We start from the raw sequence: 19,828 nt of genomic DNA, 5'->3' as shown, positions 1-19,828 counted from the left end.
TTTCTTTGCTTTAGCTAATCCCAATAGCAGGGCCTCATACTTGGCAATATTATTTGTGTTCTTGAACTCCAAATTGAAAGAGAAAGGAATATGTTTGCCAGAGGGAGGAATAAGAACTACCCCGACTCCAGATACTGATGCTGAACAAATTTCATCAAATTCCATCAACCATAAATCCTCCAGTGCCTCAGGTTGAGACAAATTTCCTACAACTTCATTATCAGATAAGATCATATAATTCCCAAATTGACATTCATGATACAATATTTGTGCTTTTGGATAATTGGATTTGGGCTTGCATTGCAAAATGCCTTGTTGTTTCCCTATGGGAATGGTGGCCTGAGACCAGTCCATATTAATATCACCCCCTAGATCTCTACAAAATGTATGACTTAACAACATGTTGTAACTTGCAGGAATGTCAGCTATCAAAATGGTTAACTTAATTCTTTTATCTGGATGAGCAGCAAGGACCACTTGAACATATTTGATTTGTCCTAACAAGGGTATTTGTTTGGAGTCTATCGAGTAACACCTACCAAAGGTTTTTGTTAAGGATAATCCCAAGGCCTTGGCTATTGTAGATGGCATGATGTTATCCGAGGCACTCGAGTCTATAATACAATTATTCATTTTATGACCATTTATGAACAAGGATATATAAAAAGGCTTAGGTTTTGATTCAAGGATAGACAACATATCATCGGCTTGATGGGTAACTATTTCAGGGGAAACTTCATGGGAAGTAGGATGAATTGACGCATCTCCTTGGGAGGATAATGTAGCGCTAGTTGATTGTTGTATCGCATCAACTTGTGCATACACATTATTTCCTTTCACAAACTTAACCAACCTATCAAGTTATTTAGGGTTTGATTTAAGATATTTTGCTGGTGTAATTTGAATCTGAGAGGATTTACAAAATTCAACAATATCAAATGAACCTTCAGTCTCTACAGATTTTAATAACTGAGGTTCTTGAGGTCTGAAATCATTATTATGAAACTGGGAAATGATCTTCGTACCTTTGGGATTCACAACAGAAGACGAAGGAGCACCTTGAGGTTTAACATTATGTTGATTTTTGGTCAGCACAACACAATAAGGATCCTCTAAGGTAACCAAAATGTCACCTCCTCTTTTTGAATCAGACTCATACTCCAGGAAGTGGATTTCAGAGTCACCAGGCTGCCTGAAAGATTCTTCTTCACTCGGTTCACTCAACACCTCCTTAGAACCAATCAACTGGGCATAACACACCATCTCTGGGCAAGAACTTCCATCATGGTCATCGGTAAGATGATAAATACACATGTTAGCTTTTGGTGGAGGCACCTCAATAGCTAGCCTTTGCTGTGTGGGAGGTAATTGTAGTGCTTTACTTCTGCTTCCTACTGACTGATTTGGAAATATCCTCAGGATATCTTGATAGGTCCGTGGATAAGTAGTATTGGATTTAGGCAATTGTCTCTTGAGTGTTATCACATTTTTTATCAACCTCTGAATCACATGGTCTGATGAAGTTGTTGAGGTTGATTCCTGTGGGTGAGTAGTTTGAACTTACTTCTTCCACTTTCCTACAATGATTAAATCATCCTCCAATTCTACAACTAAAGCCTTGGCAGCTGCTAAATTTTGCACTTTCTGCCTACAAATCAAAAAACTTATTTATGAAGGCATTGAGTTAATAAAGAAAAACTTCAAGTTATCATCAGAGGGCCTTTGAGTGGTCGAGATCTTATGGACTATCTTATCAAACTTAGCCACAAAATCTCTCATTGTTTCAGGGATCTCCTTTTTCAATTGTGTTAATTGAGCCAAAAGTGAGTGTTCATCCTCAACTAATTTAAATTTAGCTTCAAATTTTGTCTTGAGATCTTGCTAATTTGTAATATCACCATTAGGTAAATGGTAAAACCAATCCGCGACAACTTTAGTCAATGTTTGAACAAATAATCTTACAACCACATCTTCATGCTGGATTGATAACACACCACAAGCCACATTAAAGGCATTCAAATGTTCATCAGTCATGACCTTCCCATCACCACTAAACTTGGGTAAATGATCTCTTGATCCTTTCGGTAAGGGATTTAAATTTGCTCGAAGAGAAAGTGGCCCTACAGTTGGACCCCAAGGGTTATTAGCAGCCATGGGTAAAACAATATTCAAAGGTGTGGGATTGATTACAGCAGGAAGGGAAACACCATGCAAAGTTAGGGGGTGACAAATAGAAGATACAAGTAAAACAGGAGATGAGCTTGGAGATCTACTTCTTGCTCTTGTTCTCGGTGTAAAGGAAGCGGAAAAATTCAAATTTTGTAAATCTTCAAATATAGAATCAAACACTCCTTCATGCCTCTGGGAGCTTGTATATCTTCTTGACTCCAACCTGTTTACAAAATGTCCCTTCAATATGCACATAGGATGAATCCTTAAGCTAATCACAAGACAACCCTATGCATCTCATGATTGTATCTAATCTACTATTCGATTCCCCAGCCGAGTCGCCAAAAATCCATTGGTTAATAGATTTGTCTTTTACACAATTTAATTCTTTAAATTTTGTATGCCCATAAACAAAAGACAAAACACATCAGTAGTTGGATAAATTCTTAAACAAAAAAACCTATCTATATGGGTACAATTCCCCAAGAATGGTTTTCAATAAGATTAGGTTACAATAATTTCTATGCACACTTTTTACCAGAAAACATTAAAGGTATTTAAGCATTCATATAGTCAACACAAAATGAATACCACAAATATTTTTAAGCACATTTTTAAAAAAAAGCTCACAAGCTTTCATTCCTTTAATTGGCAAGACAAACATTTTAGAAGTTTTTCTTTTTGCACATTCACATACACTGCATCAAAAAGATGACAAATTCTACAATTGAATCAAATCTTCATAGAGACTCACACTTCAATTCATAAATACACAGATTTAAAAGAAGAAATATGTTGCAATTTCATTCACAGATCAAATTGTCTTTCCTTTAGAATACATAACACTGCAAAAATATAAATCTTATATCCTATCTCAACCAAAAATTTTCGGACCTTTTACAAGGCTTATAACAGAGTATATATAGCCACCAGGCCATGATAATTCATTACAAATAAAACTAGAGTAAAATGTCTAACTCTCCCCAAAAGTCAAAGAAGTCTATCCCTATAACTAAAAAGCAACTACCAAACTAGGAAAAGCAACATAAGTCGTGAGCAACAACTATGTGATCAAGCTCTGACAGTCGACATGGCATCCACCTATTTCTCTTGAGGCGAAGGAGTGCTACAGATATTGCACCATTCCAAATGAGTTGTAGAGAAGTTGAGGATGAGCTGGTAATGCGGAAGACCAATATGAAGTATCCACTACTTCCAGACCTCCTTCTTCTTGCTCACCTGTACAACTTTTCCCTTATGTGTCTCGAGATGATCAAAGCAAACAACCAACATGGATTCAATTCGTACAATTTTTGAGAAGTCTTCTATTGTTAAGGATTTTGCTTCCTGGATTTGTTGAACTCGATCCTTGAAGGCTTGAATCATATTAGCTGAATCTTCAAGTGTCTGCCTATCATCTTTCATGAGTTGAATATCTATGCACTTCATATCTTTTTGCATAATATTAATTAATTATTTTAACTCCTTAAAAAGTTTGATTGATTCTTCATTCCCCTATTCAATAATTGAGCTCCTCCATTCAATATTTTCGTTACATACAAAAAGCAAATTGTCATCTAGACCATGCACTGGTTTTTCTACCAGGAAGTTCATGACTCCATACCTTTGGCTATCTCTCATTTGTTTCAACACAGCTACGCATTTGCTTTTCTCTTTCTCCTAGGTAATTATTTATGTTTCTAATTCCTTGCCCACAAAATTTGCACTTCCAAATACCTTAATTAGATTAGAGATGTAGCTTGTGCCTTGCTAAGCAATTGATTCCAGCCACTCACTAAAAACATCTGCTACCATTCGACTTCTCTGAACCCGATCAAGCAATTTTTGGTTCATTGGTGACTTTGAATCAAATGACAAAGGTACTTGGGAAAGCAGTTGTGGATCAGGATCTTGTATGGCATTGATGTACCTAGCCATCTGAATTATAATCTGTTTCATTTCATTCTTATCTTTTTCATCCTTCCAAGTCCTGGTCAGAATTCTCTTGGTGGAGATCTCTAGGTGTTTGGCATTTGCAGCTCAAGAGGCCACCCCTAAATCAACTTTCTCAATAACAAAGTCTTTTTCAGTGACGGTCTCAACATATTTATCCATTAGAGGTTGAGCTACCTCTGCAACCCAATGCCCTGTTTGATCATCTACATCTATCATTGCTTCAGTTTTGAGTTTCTTGGACTTTGACGTTCTCCCAAAACATTTACTAACCATATCTTCCATTGAAATAGAGATTGGAATTACATTTCGTTTCTTGCTAAGTAAAGTGCTTAACCATCTAGGGACAGCAGAGGTTTCCTTGGGTGGAGATGTTTGATGGCTAGTGATAACAACAACCATGGCATTTACAGAGTCCCCTGCTTCTTGAATCTCCTTTCCTTTGTCAGTAGCATCAACAGTGAGCTTGTCTAGTACTTGGGCTTCCATTGTCCCTTGAATTTCTTCTTCAGAGTCCAAATCTACCACAAGTGGATTTGTGAGAAGTTTTTGACTATTCTTCTTGCTACGGAAACATGTGACACAAACAGGGGAGGAACTTAGAGAAGATTCTCCTAAGTTTGTAGTTTTAATTTTCTCGGTGCTCTGTTTTTCATTACCTAATCCTGATAGAAAATTCCTGAAACCTTTTGAGTGTAGATACAATACCTCCAGCCTCCTTCGCTTTCATAGCTATTGAGAAAATACTTGAGAGATTGCTAGTTTTTACAACAAAAATGAATAAAATCTCACTCAAATCCTCGCTAGCTGCACTAATTAAGTAAGTTCATGTGAATTGACACCTGATTTGATGGATATCCGACATGCATTTAATTTTGGGTTACTCCATTACATGTCGCACAAATTACCATTATTACTTGCCATAATTAGAAACTGAAATCCCAAACTTCCTAGAATATTCCCTTTCCCGCCCTCATCTTCCCTCCATGATACGCACACCACTTCTGAATGAGGTCTCAGATTATGAATTTCGAACATTGAACATTGAACCAAGAACCAAAAGGTTCAAGAGTTCAAGTTCAACTCCGAGAAGAAACATAGAACACAACACAAAATAGTCTTCATAGCATAAAAACAAAAGACAATGAATGAGCAAAGATAAGACAAAAGCACAACTAACTTTGAACCTTGAACCTTGAACCAAAAGGTTCAAAGGTTCAAGTTCAACATGAACTTTCAATAGTAGCACTCACCTTTTACCATGAAACAAAGTCGTGAAGACAACTAACTTTAAAGTGGTCATTGAACTTTAACTTTGAACTAAGACAAGGTTCAATCACTTAAGTTCAAAGGAAAGAAACACACAAGCGAAAACAAAAATAATAATTAAAGGACGACTTTTGAATTGAAACTCAAGAAAAAGGGGGGACTAACACTGGTCCAGATTGATCTCTTTGAGGTCCCTCCCCACCTGTGACTGCTTCACTTTCTTATACTTTAAGTTATATTTCATGTATATATTGGCAAGATGTTGAGAGTGGTTTCAGATCTCTAGGAATTATAATGCAAATTCTAGGTTTTAGAAGATCTTTTAAATTTTTAGAATTAGTAAAATTTTAGGCCATTTCCGGATCAGAATGACATTTGTGGATTGATGTGAATTTATAGACTTATATGATTTTGCATGCTTTCCACTTCTAGAATAGGAGTTCCAAACTTTACCATTTTTTTTATCCAACTTGTCTGACTTTTGTCTCTTTCGGATATAGAAATGATCTTCAGGAACGTTCAGTCTTTAGCGTCTTCAGGGATGAACCTACCAAAATAGATTTTCCCAAATAGTAAGTGTTCCAAAATATTAGGGTTTGGACAAATTGGACCAAGAAAGCACTTACTAAAAATAGAAACTAAAAATAGAAATTACTAAAAATAGTAATTTTGATTTTTCCCAAAATTAGAGCAATCCGAGAGGCAGTGAAACTTACTAAAAATAGTAAGTGATCAAAATTCACTCAAATTTTACTGGGAGGTACCATGAAGGGTCTCGATTCTAATTCTAAGTTCAGTTTTTCAAAAACCCTAAAAGAAACCCCTAGAATCTAGGACCGAAGGACCAAACCCTAAAATGACCAAAACAGGCCCTAGACTTAACCAAATTAGCCCAAATGAAAAGAAAACTTGATCGAATTGACCCCACTCACTTGCAAGATTAGAGAGACTGATGAGAATGTTGCAAAAAGACCCCAAAAACGAAAACCAAAAGACCGGGAGGGCCTAAAAAGTAGGGGGCCCCCATTTGCAATGGGGCATGTGAAAATGTCACAACATCTAGCCCCCACCCGAATAAATGTTCCTGAACATTTCAAAGACAAAATCCAATCCACGGGTGAAGTGTTGAAAAACACTTTTGGGTGAGAACCCAAATTAAAGCATATTCATCTGATATTGCCTAAGTGTGTGCATATGCATTAATTCCTTCTCAAAAGACCATCCACATCTCCTAAGATTAGTCATGGCAAGCTAAAGGTATCTATACTTCAAAAGTATCCAGATCATTGCCTCGCTGCCAGTCAAGCGTTCATAGCTCCAATGAGGTTGTCTCTAAAATCCCATGAATTTTCCTCCACTGTCGGCCAGGCGTCCGTAGCCCCAGTGGAGTTATCTGCATATTCCCAAAGCCAATATCTTGATATTTATTTTCATTTTTCATCTTTTCTTTCTTTTGATATTGCATTTCTATTCCGTCAATTCCTTTGGCTCGTAAACAATGAATCTTACTAAGGGTTTGGAAATTCCAGTGGCACTGAAGCAAGATTTAGGATTTTCACTAGCCATAACTTCTCCCAAGAGATCTAAATGACTTTGAGAAATTGATTAGGTGTGTGGAGTATGACAATCTCAAGATTCCTATGTCAAGACATAAGTGGAATACGACCAGATCTATGCAAAGGAGAACATCATCGCCCCATTTACAAACAAAAACTCTGAACAATTTAGGCCACTCTAAAAACCCTAAACCTAAGCAAAACCACTTGAGTAGATAGGCTCAAGGGAAACTAGCACCAAAGGTTGAAAACTAAAAACCATAACCCAAAGCAAAACAAAACAAAACAAGACAAACCAAAACCCAAAAGGAAAACAAAAAAAAACAAAAACAGAAAGGAAACCTAATCTAATAAAAAACAAAATTTTGGATGGACGATACTCACAAGACCTAAATATATACAACTCCTAGCATGATTTCTTAGGATGCACAGGAGCAACAGGGCATTCATCATGGTTTGAAGCCTTGAAAATTTATCTTTAAACTCATAAAAGTAATCTTTCACAATACAAATCTCAAACTCAAGCAAAACTTCAAGAAAGATCAACAACTGTGGCAACTCATCGGGACTATCATCAATCCATAAACAAGTTCTTATTCCCGACTTTCCATAATCAAATTCATAACTTTCAAATTCAGGGGCAAGGAAAAAGACAACCTGTGGTTTTCGTCTTCAGGCAGGAATTCTCACACATCATCCTCTGCTTCATCAGGAGGTCGAAGCTGGTGATGTATCATCCCACTCGCATCCGTAACATGCAACTCAGAATTTCAATCCTCAGCAGGCACATGGTGGCAAAATTTGGACTCAAATGGAAACTTGGAAACATGAAGAATTTCAACCATTAGTTCCTTTTGAATCTTTAGTAACGAGTTTAGCCCCAACCCAAATTGCTCTTTGTACGTTCAGTCTTCAGCATCTTTAGGGATGAACCTACCAAAATAGATTTTCCCAATTAGTAAGTGTTTCAAAATGTTAGGGTTTGGAAAAAATTGGTCAGGAAAGCACTTACTAAAAATATAAACTTACTAAAAATCGTAAGTTTGATTTTTGGCAAAATTAGACCAATCCGGGAGGCAGTGAAACTTACTAAAAATAGTAAGTGCTCAGAATTTGCTCAAATTTTACTAGAAGGTACGTTGAAGGGTCCTGATTCTAGTTCTAAGTTTAATTTTTCAAAAACCCTAAAAGAAACCCCTAAAATCTAGGACCGAAGGACAAAACCCTAAAATGACCAAAACAAGCCCTAGACTTAACCAAATTAGCTCAAAAGGAAAGCAGATTTGATCGAATTGATCCCACTCACTTGCAAGCTTAGATAGATTGACGAGACTGTTGCAAAAAGACCCCAAGAATGAAAGCCAAAAGACCAGGAGGGCCTAAAAAGTAGGGGGTCCCCATTTGAAATGGGTCGATGTGTGAAAACGTCACAACACACCCTTGCCTTTTTCATGCTTTGTGCAGATCCTTAATGCATCTCTCCACACAAAATTGAGGTTGACATCAAGGGTGAAGTTGGTAGCCTTAACCTCTTGAAGCATGACAAAATCCAAGTCTTTGTGCTGGCTGAAATGTCTCCTAACAATGTGTTTCCTATCGGGGGATTCCATCCCCCGAATGTTCCATGAGATGCACTTCATTAGAAACCAACATCTTATTTAGACTCCTTGACAATTTTGAAACTGCTAAAGTATTTGGGCATACTAGATTTCCTGTCTGATCTCTTATGCAAGGGAGAGATCTTGTTCTTGGAACCTCTAGGCCTACCTCTCTCGCGTCTAGGACGCTTGTTAGATTTATTTTCATCCTCAGTCTCAGCTTCCCCTCCATCTAAAGCCTCCTCATCCAAAGATTCACTATCTCGATTTCCATCTCCACTAGTGACCGATAAATTGGAGGTTAACTCAGCCTATACTTCAAATTCACGGATGCCCACTGAGGTGTCATCCTCAAGGGGATTGGCATCAGAGATGCCAAGATTGGAGAGCATGGGAAGATTGTTAGGGTTATCTTTGCCAACCACTAGGTCAACATAGATGATCTCAAAGAAGGTACTATCAAAATCAACAACATTGTTAGTCTTAGAGGGGGCAGGAATTGTGAGATCAATGGGTTGGGAGGGGGGTTATCTCCCTTCCCAATGGGAATCCAAGGATTCAATACAAATAGTTGAATCCTCAACCAATGTTGGATTATCTGCAAGTATGTGAAATTGGTTGGAATCCAAATTCGAAGCAAGATTACTGGGGGGAGGGGCATAAATCTCCACCCTTCCTAGCTCATTGGTGTCACATTCGAGCCCTTCAAAAATTCTAATATTAGATTTAACTAGAGACTGTTTATTGTTATTATCAGCAAATTTCATCTCAAGCGGAGCGTCAAAAGCATCGTCTTCCATGGGGGCCGCAGTAGAGCATGTTGTCTCTTGCCCTACTACTAATTGTTGTGTGTTCTTTTTCTTAGACCTCTTGTTTTTTCGAGACACCACTTGGAAGCCATCATTATTTGTCTCCTCAAGTTGTGAGATAGCTTCTGAGACTGCAGAATGTAGGGGAGGGTCAGTATTAAAGGCCCCAAATGCAGCAAAATTATCAAGCACAGGGAGTTCTTTTTGAATAACCTTAGGGAAGTTAGAGACTGCCTTGTTAATGGCCTCTCTTAAAGAATCAAGTTTATTCAACAATGGAGGAGAATCAACAGGGTCAGAAGCTGACGAAGGGAGGGTTTTGTCGACCTTGCCAGACTTCGGTTCTTGGTTGGAGGGGTTTTTTGAGACTCCTTTCTTGGTGGTGAGAATAGGGCAATTCCTCCTAATGTACCATTCTCTCCTACACAGGAAGCACACATTAATATCGCCTAGGGTTTCAATTAAACAGGAAATAAATTCTTCCCTAATTTTAATTTCAATGAATCTCAGAATGTCTCTACCAGGATTGATGGAGACTAAAACTCTAGCATCCAGGTGGGGAACCAGATTCGAGAAGTGGTCCATTATGATAACTCGATCGATAGGTTCCAAAATTTGTGGAATAAAACTCCACAAAATGGGCGGCAAACTCTTAACTTGAATCCACCATGGGCATGATAGAGCCAAAATTTCCTCATTCACACATCAAAGGACCATTTGAGAGCCCTAAAGGTGGATTTCCCAATAGCCCAAAACTGTTTCTTGACCACTTCTGCCTGAGATTTATTATCTTTAAAGAAAATAATAAAAAGCCCTTTTTGAATCATTTGACAGAAAGAAAAATGAAACCTTAGTTTTTTAATCCAAATATTCTTAAACCAATCATCCATGAATTTTCTGGCAGGGCATCTATCTACATCCACTGCCACAAAGAAAATAACAATGTCTTGTAATCTTGATTTTTCCATATCAATGGCCTTAGCCATCAAATCATTAGGTGAAATAGATATTGTTAGAAAAGGAAAGGAAGGGCTCTTACCTCTTCTTCCTCCTCCACCATCACTCTTAGACTCAGACGCACTTACCAGAACGAACTTGGCTTCTTCTAGAACCTGGAAGGTCGAGCCTCTAATGACATCTTTGAAGGATTTGGTGATAAAACCGTTGGCCTTGGCCTACGAGGCATCCTATCGGGCCGAGTTAATGTTTGGCCCAATTGAAGCGTCTCCCATAGAAGGGCATATACGGCCACACGCTCAGCCTGCCCAACACAACAAAGAAACAAGACGGGCATTAAATGTAGAAAAAGGAAATGCAAGGCAGGGCAAAGGCCCTTACCAACGTGGAGGAGGCCTTACCACCTCCTCCACTCGCGGGGGGGTGACCCCGAAGCCGAACTCTCACATGTTGTCCACATCAGATGCAAAGCCTTTGGTTGTAGAGCCTCCAATATTCGTCCATATTGAGTTTCTTTTAAATACTTTGTTTCGGCCTTTCAGATCTCCAATGGTAAACTTTGCATAAAAAGCAAAAACTCTTCCTCTTCCAAGTTGCCTGAGTCTCCTCCTTTACAAAAAAAGGGTTAGTGAATTGTGTGCCCAGATAAGCAATGCTGCTTATATTGGACACAAAATATAAAGATATATTATAAAAAAATACCTTAGAGATCTTCATTCTAAAATTCAAAGAAGGTTAATCACCACTAATCCAAAGGACTTGGATGAGAAAAATAAACTACTAGACACATTACAGCCAAAATTTATCACAAAACAGATAATCGAATACCTAAAACTATTTTCCATCCAAACTTCAAGACTACACACATAAACTATTTCTTAATCTCCACCATACATTGATATAAGCTCCTCATAATATCCATAAACACTTGCCCATCACTTGACAACCTAAACAACAATACAAGTATGGATTATTTGGCATTATTGATGGACTAAAGCTTAAAACAAGTAATATATCCTTATGGGAACTTATAAAAACATCTCTCTTATTGATATGATACATCATTCAATGTACCCTTGAAATGACTAGTCCACCATACACTACATTAGGCCAAAGTACAATAAACCACTATTCCATGGTTCTAGAGGAAAATATTGTCTAGCTCTATATAAATTGACACAAAATATAATTGGATAATTAACGAAAATTTCCCTAATGAGGTAATATTCAAATATGAGGAGTTCCTTATTCATAATTACATGTGTATTAAATAACATGAAGAAGATAAGTTTCCAATGAAGGGACTAAACCAGTCTAGCCTCAATGATTTCACTAAGAAAATTGCACACTCATAGTGATCTTAAATTCACTTGTATTGATACACATAATTTGTGACCAGACAAGTGAATTTATGACATGGCAAAAGACTACATGATTACTTATATGTTCTAGTCTCAAAATTATCTAATTAAAGGTTATGGCCTTGGACTATTCACTACAATATAATATTCTCTTAATGAGACCATGTATACACTAAATGAAGGCACTAAATACCACCATATTATAACAAAGAAAATTCTCCCACAAAGACAAGATATTGTACATCATAACAAAAAAAAATCATTTATTCAAATGTAAATACACAATCAATACCTATCACATCCTAATAACTAAAAAAATCTCGCCATCTGCATCTCCATCTGCCTCTCCCTCTCCTTAAATTATAAGAAAAGAAGAAAATTAAAACTCATCCAAATTCTGCTGATACCCTTCAACCATTTGAAATTGATTCACAAAATGATGAACTGATCTTCTATTGACATTAAAGCTAAACTCTACTTTACTTCCAACCTCACTCATATATATCTAACATACTAAATGTATGACAAACACAAGAAAACCTCTCTCTCATCCGACATATTTCCCATACCCCACCTTAGTATTGCTTTGAGCCTCTGCCTCTCCCTCTCCCTAAATTATTAAAAAATAAAAATAAATAAACTCATCCAAATCCTATGAATAACCTTCAACCATTTGAAATTGATTTACATGATGATGAACTGATTTTTATTGACACTAAAGCTAAACTCTACTTGACTTCCAACTTCACTCATATTTTTAACACACAAATGTATGAAAAACACAAGAAACCCTCCTCCCTTATCCCACATACGTCGCATAACCTACCTCAATATCGATTGGATCAACAATAGATCTTACGACGAGGAACCATATGTATCTATAAAGAACCATTTTATGGGACAAAACATTTACCTACATTAAAAGGAATACATTTTCTCTTTCATGATCAACTAAGGACATCAATAATTTAGCTAAGAACAATCTAATGTAGAAAACAGGGCAACAATGAATTGGGCATTCGGAATCCACATTATAGAATACACTTGCAATGTAGAATCTGATATACAAATAATGCAACTTGTGAGCACATATTTCATCTCATGAAATCTCACAACAAAAATATCACTCATCACCAAACATAAGAAAACTACAACAAATTAAAAATGGTTAAATCAGAACATCAGCTAAGAGGCATACACAGCTCAAGCCAAACAACAATCAAATCTATAAGATGCAAAACAGTCATTGATTTTTTAAATTTTTTTGAAATTGTTTATGAAAAAATTGACTTTGTAATAAATCTAAAAACTCCAAAATATTATTATAAACTGTAAACGTTTGTAAAATATACACTACTAACATATCTAAAGAACATATCTCCTTTAACAAGCTTTACACTTCAAACAATGATCAAATGCAAGCTATATAATGGACACAGCTTTCAGCCTCCATACAATTTTTGCTCCTTGTTTTGTAGGTAGAGATTCACAGGTACACAGTAAACATCCACATCCAACATTTATTTTAATGGCATGCACATCCATACTACCTATCCTAGAGAGCATGAGGACATTTAGGTGAGTCAATCTAGGCACTCACTTTTCATTGTAGCACTTTATTTATTCCAAGTCACCTTTTCCCATTTCTCTTCCTAGACATCTTGTCATATCATCACCTATTCTCTGACCTACTCTCTGTCACCTATTCTCTGTCCCTTAGCATGACAACACATGAAAGTAGTTGGTGATCAGATCTAAGAGAGATCTCTTACGTTATTATGTTCACAATTCTTTTCTTTGTCATGCTCAGTGACAACACATGAAAGAGGTTGATGGTGATGAGGATCTAAGATCACTTATGTCACTATTTCCACAATTCTGTTCCCTCAGAGATGCCCTTTGATATCTCTTATCCTTCTCGGGAATCAACTCTAACTTGACGCCTCCCACCCGGCCAGATATCCTATTGCCTCCCAACGGTAATGCCGCCTTATTAAAGCAGTTCCTCTCGTGCCATTTGATGATGTTAATGCTCCAGTCGTCGTCAACTCCCTCGGTATAGAGATCGATTGAATTCGGTTACCTCCATCCTTCACCCCCGGTTACCCGGCAATCAGAACTAATCTAGCTCCGGAAGGCCCTACTATTCCAAGGGGGCTTTAGCATGTTTAACTTATTTTCTCTTAAGGCTGTCAAGTTCAATCATGATGGAACTCATCTTGTATGATAGGTTTAACCATGCCCAACCTTGTTTGTATTAGGCTAAGGAAATGGTATAAATGGGAAACAGTTTTAACCATTCCAAATCAAGAATTTTAGATATTTTGCTTTAACTTTTCTTTACGCTTCTATTCTCTTTTATTTAGGTATATTTAAACTTGTCATTGTTCTTATATCTTATATATCATTGAATAATTTCTTTGGATTCTATTTAACTTATTTATCTAAGTAGAGGTCGACATATTGATTAAATTATTTTATTTTATTGCATAGATTATCAAACAACACAAAGATAGAATGGTCATTAATATACAATTAATAAGATAATATATAATTATAATGTATTTGCATTTCTGTTGCATAGATTTGTATTTGAGGACATCAACATATTGACTAAATTATTTTATCTTAAGTTAAACATGCTAAGAGGATGACCTGGAATCCATTGTATATATGGAAATGGATCTTTTTATAATCTATGAGACGGTCGATTTAGAATTGAAATGAAAGTAGATGTAAAATATTTCGAAGGGTAAGAAAATTATAAATATTAGATGTATGGATTAAGAAAATGGGGGTATACTTTAGTTTGTATTATTTAAGTGAGGCAAATTAGATTCTTTTGCATGTGTCAAAATTTAAGGGTGTGCTTTTTTATGATGGTAAAGTCATTTGATTTGCTTAAATAAAAAGAAGAAAAATCCTATTGTTACTAGATGCAGTGATGTCAGAGAGTAGTTGCATAGAATTTAACATGCAATTGTACAAAATATTAATCAAAAGATTAAGTGGTTATATCCTGACTAGAATGATGTTTAAAGTGTCTAGGAATATAATAGAAATTTTAGATAACCTTCTCTCTGGACAAAACATTTGAACACAACATAGAAAAACTACATTTAAAGGTATAAATTCTCTCTTTAATGATCATTTACAAAAGTGGGCATGACTAAGGACATCATTAACCTAGCTAAGAACAATCTAATGCAGAAGAAAGGGCAACAATGAATTTGGCATTCGAAATCCACATTATAGAATGCACTTGCAATGTAGATTCTGATATACATTGTAATGTAACTTGTGAGTACAATAAAGATATCACTCATCACAAAACATGACATGAAAAAATTACAACAAATTAAAAATGGGTATAATTAGAACATCGCATACAGATAAAGTCAGAGTATGATAGCACAAATATGCCCATCCCCCAGAAAAACGTCTTTAACATCTCTTTTAGTAACACAATAATTGTACAGAGAGATCATACCAGTGCAACATCCTTTAGGTATGGAAAAAAAAATCCCAACAGCGCCTAGCCCAAAGATCACAATAGAAACAATCACACAAATGAAAGCACATGAAAAAAAATAATAGAAAAATAAAATGCAAAATAGTCATAAAATTTTGAAAAATAACATATTTAAATATATATTAAAAAAAATCTACATGAACAAATCTAAAAACTTCATACTAATATCATAAATTACTTTATAAAATCTACACTACTAACATATCTGCAAAACATATCTCCCTTAACACTTCAAACAATGATCAAATGCAAATTATATACTTACACAGATTTCAGCCTCCATACATTCGTCGTTCCTTGTTTTGTAGTTAGAAATTTACAGGTATACAGTAAGCATCAACATCCATTACTTATTTCAATGGCATGCAAATCTATCTCCCTAGTCCCTAGTCCCTATCCTAGGGAGAATGAGGACAAAGGTGAGTCAATCTAGGCATTTGCTTTTCATTGTACCACTTTTTTCATTCCAATCTCCTCATTCACTTCAACTTTTTCCCAAATCTCTTCCAAGACATCTTGTTGTATATCATAATCAACGTATGGATACAGATTTATGAAAACACAAATTAATTGAATCTGTTGTGTGTCATCACCTACTCTCTGTCACTTAGCATGACAACACACGATCAGATCTAAGATCTCTAAGGTTACTACCTTCACAATTCTTTTCCTAGACACCTAGCGTGACAACACATGAAAGAGGTTGATGGGTGATTGGGATCTAAGATCACTTACGTTACTATCTCCATAATACTTTCCCCTTATACTCTTAGCATGTTTAACTTATTTTTTCTTGGCAAGGCTGACAAGTTCAATCATGATTGAATTTATCTTGTATGACAGGTTTCACCATGCCCAACCTTGTTTGTATTAGGCTAAGGAAATGGTACAGATGGGAAACAGTTTTGATCATTTCAAATCAAGAATTTTTAGATATTGTTTTTCAATTATATGTTTGTGGTTCTAATCCTTTCTTTCTAGGTATATTTAAATTTGTCATTATTCTTATATCTTATAAATTATTGAACGATTTCTTTAGATTCTATTCAACCTATCTATCTAGATAGAGATCGACATATTAAGTAAATAATTGTATTTTATTGTATAGATTATCAAACAACATAAAGATAGATTGGTCGTTAACATACAATCAACAAGATATATAATTAAGATGTATTTGCGCTTCTATTGCATAGATTTGTATTTGAGGACCTTCATAGATTTAGCTGAATTAAAAGTTGCAGATAAAGACCTTTGAAAATTAAAGGATATGATATTCATTTGTAATGTTACAAAGTCCTTAGAGTTCTTTATGATCTACCAAGGTTTCTTCTATACAACTCAACTTCAAACCTACAACCTTCTTCTCACAATTGCTTGATCCATAGTGGTGGGTTCCCTACAAGTTGAACTTAAATATCTTTCAATCCCACCTCTTTTATTTATATGCCTATCTAATTCTCTTTATATGTTTTCCACTTAAATATTGCATGCTACTTAGCCCATGGGTAGGCATCATTTGCCTCATTACCTTTCATTTTTCCTTGGCTTATCATCCCTTTGTTGTCCTTTTACCTTGTTCTCCAACACATTGTTCATTATAATATACAATATAGATTGTTGTTATTTTAATGTATCTATTAAGAGATGAATTCTATATTTTTCCTATTTAGGGTCAGTTAATTAGGGTCTTTTGTATTTTCCCTAGTTAATCATCTAACTTAGAAGGCGCACAAATTAGTTGATCATCAAAATCTGAAAGAAGAATATTCCTTTTTTGAAGTTAATAACTCGTTTTTCTTAAGAAAAAATCACGTGCTCAAAATATTTCTATATAATGTTTGATTGGAACCAATTATAAGATTTTTCAAAATCACGTGCTCAAAATATTTTCTATATAATGTTTGATTGGAACCCTCGCACGTTGTCCACATCAGATGCAAAGCCTTTGGCTACAGAGCCTCCAATCTTCGTCCATATTGAGTTTCCTTTAAATACTCTATTTCATCCTTTAAGATCTCCAATGGTAAACTTTAAAAAGGAAAAACTCTTCCTCTTCCAAGTCGCCCGACTCTCCTCCTTTACAAAAAAGGGGTTGGTGACTTGTGCACCCAGATAAGCAATGTTGCTTATATTAGACACAAAATATACAAATATATTATAACAAAATACCTTAGAGATCTTCATGCTAAAATTCAAAGAAGGTTAATCACCACTAATCCAAAGGACTTGAATGAGAAAAATAAACTACTAGACACATTACAACCAAAATTTATCACAAAACAGATAATCGAATACCTAAAACTATTTTCCATCCAATCTTCAAGACTACACACATAAACTATTTCTTAATCTCCACCATACATTGATATAAGCTCCTAATAATATCCATAACTTTTAACCATTCCAAATTAATAATTTTAGATATTGGTCTTTAACTTTTCTTTACGCTTCTATTCTCTTTTATTTAGGTATATTTAAACTTGTCCTAGTTCTTATATCTTATATATGGTTGAGTAATTTCTTTTGATTCTATTTAACTTATTTATCTAAGTAGAGATCAACATATTGACTAAATTATTTTATTTTATTGTATAGCTTATCAAACAACACAAAGATAGAATGGTCATTAATATACAATTAACAAGATAATATATAATGATAATGTATTTGCATTTCTATTGCATAGATTTGTATTTGAGGACATCAACATATTGACTAAATTATTAAACATGCTAAGAGGATGACCTTGAATTCATTGTATATATGGAAATTGATCTTTTTATAGTCTATGAGACGATCTATTTAGAATTGAAATGAAAGTAGATGTAAAATATTTTAAAGGGTAAGAAAATTATAAATATTAGATGTATGGATTAAGAAAATGAGGCTATACTTTAGTTTGCATTATTTAAGTGAGGCAAAAAAGATTCTTTTGCATGTGTCAAAATTTAAGGGTGTGCTTGTTTATGATGGGAAAATCATTTGATTTGCTTAGATAAAAAGAAGAAAATTCTAATCGTTACGAGATGCAACGAGGTCAAAGAGCAGTTTCACAGAATTTTACATGCAATTGGGCACAATATTAATCAAAAGATTAAGAGGTTATATCTTGAGTATGATGATGTCTAAAGTGTCTAGGAATATACTAGAAATGTTAGAGATAAGAAATGTTTCTTATATTGGACACAAAATATCTCTATGCTAAAATTTAAAGAAGGTTAATCACCACTAATCCAAAGGACTTGGATGAGGAAAATATACTACTGGACACATTACAACCAAAATTTATCACAACATAGAGAATCAAATACTTAAAATTGTAAAGTAAAGATGCATAAGAAGAACTTGATGTCTTATTCATTCACAACATCAAAATATATATACACTACGTACTATTGAGAAACAATGAGGAGACAGGTAGCAAAACAAAATAATCATGTAATAGAAAGAAGGATTAGTTTGATGCTAATGTATTATTATGCTAACAAAAACTATCTCATTTCCACCCCAACTTCAAGACCACATACATAAACCATTTCCTAATCTTGACCATACTAGATAATCTCCTCATAATATCCATAAACACTTACCCTTCACTTGACAAGCTAAACAACAATACAAGTATGGATTATTTAGCATTATTGATGAACAAGCAATAAATCCTTATGGGAGCATATAAAAACATCTCTCTTATTGATATGTCACATCATTCACTATATCCTTGAAATGACTAGTCCACCATACACTACATTTGGTCAAATTACCATAACCTAATATTCCATGGATGTAGAGGAAAATATTGTCTAACTCTATATAAACTGACACAATATATAATTCCAACTATGTTGTAGCTTTCCATCTAATGAAAATTTCCCTAATGAGATCATATTTAAAGATGAGGGGTTCCTTATTTATAGGTACATGTATAAATAACTTCCCAATGAAGGCACTAAACCAGTCTAGCCTCAATGATTTCATTAAGAAAATTGCATATACTCACAGTGATCTTAAATTCATTTGTATTCATCCACATAGAATTTGTGACGAGACAAGTGAATTTATGACATGCCAAAAGTCTACATGATTACTAATATGTTCTAGTCTCACAATTATCTAATTAAAGGCTATAGCCTTAGACTATTCATTACAACATAATATTCTCTTGGTAAGACCATGAATACACTAAATGAAGGCACTAAATACCACCAATTATAACTAAGCAAATTCTCCCACAAAGACAAGATATTGTATATCATAAATTAAATAAATCATTTATTCAAATATAAATACACAACCAATACCTAACACATCCTTATAACTAAAAAAATATTGCAATCTCCATCTCCATCTCCCTCTCTCCTTAAATCATAAGGAGAGAGGAAAATTGAAACTCATCCAGATCTTACTGATACCCTTCAACCATTTGAAATTGATTCACATAATGATGAACTGATTTTCTATTGACATTAAAGCTAAACTTTGCTTGACTTCCAGCCTCAGTCATATATAACACATTAAACGTATGAAAAACACAAGAAACCCTCCTCTCTCATCCCACACACTTCCCATACTCTACCCCAAAACAAAAAATTCAAACCCATTCAAATCCTATAGATATCCT

The sequence above is a fragment of the Cryptomeria japonica genome, chromosome 8, assembly GCF_030272615.1.
Source record: "Cryptomeria japonica chromosome 8, Sugi_1.0, whole genome shotgun sequence".
Taxonomy (NCBI): domain Eukaryota; kingdom Viridiplantae; phylum Streptophyta; class Pinopsida; order Cupressales; family Cupressaceae; genus Cryptomeria; species Cryptomeria japonica.
The sequence above is the reverse complement of the archived record's forward strand: the minus strand, read 5'-3'. Positions refer to the sequence as shown.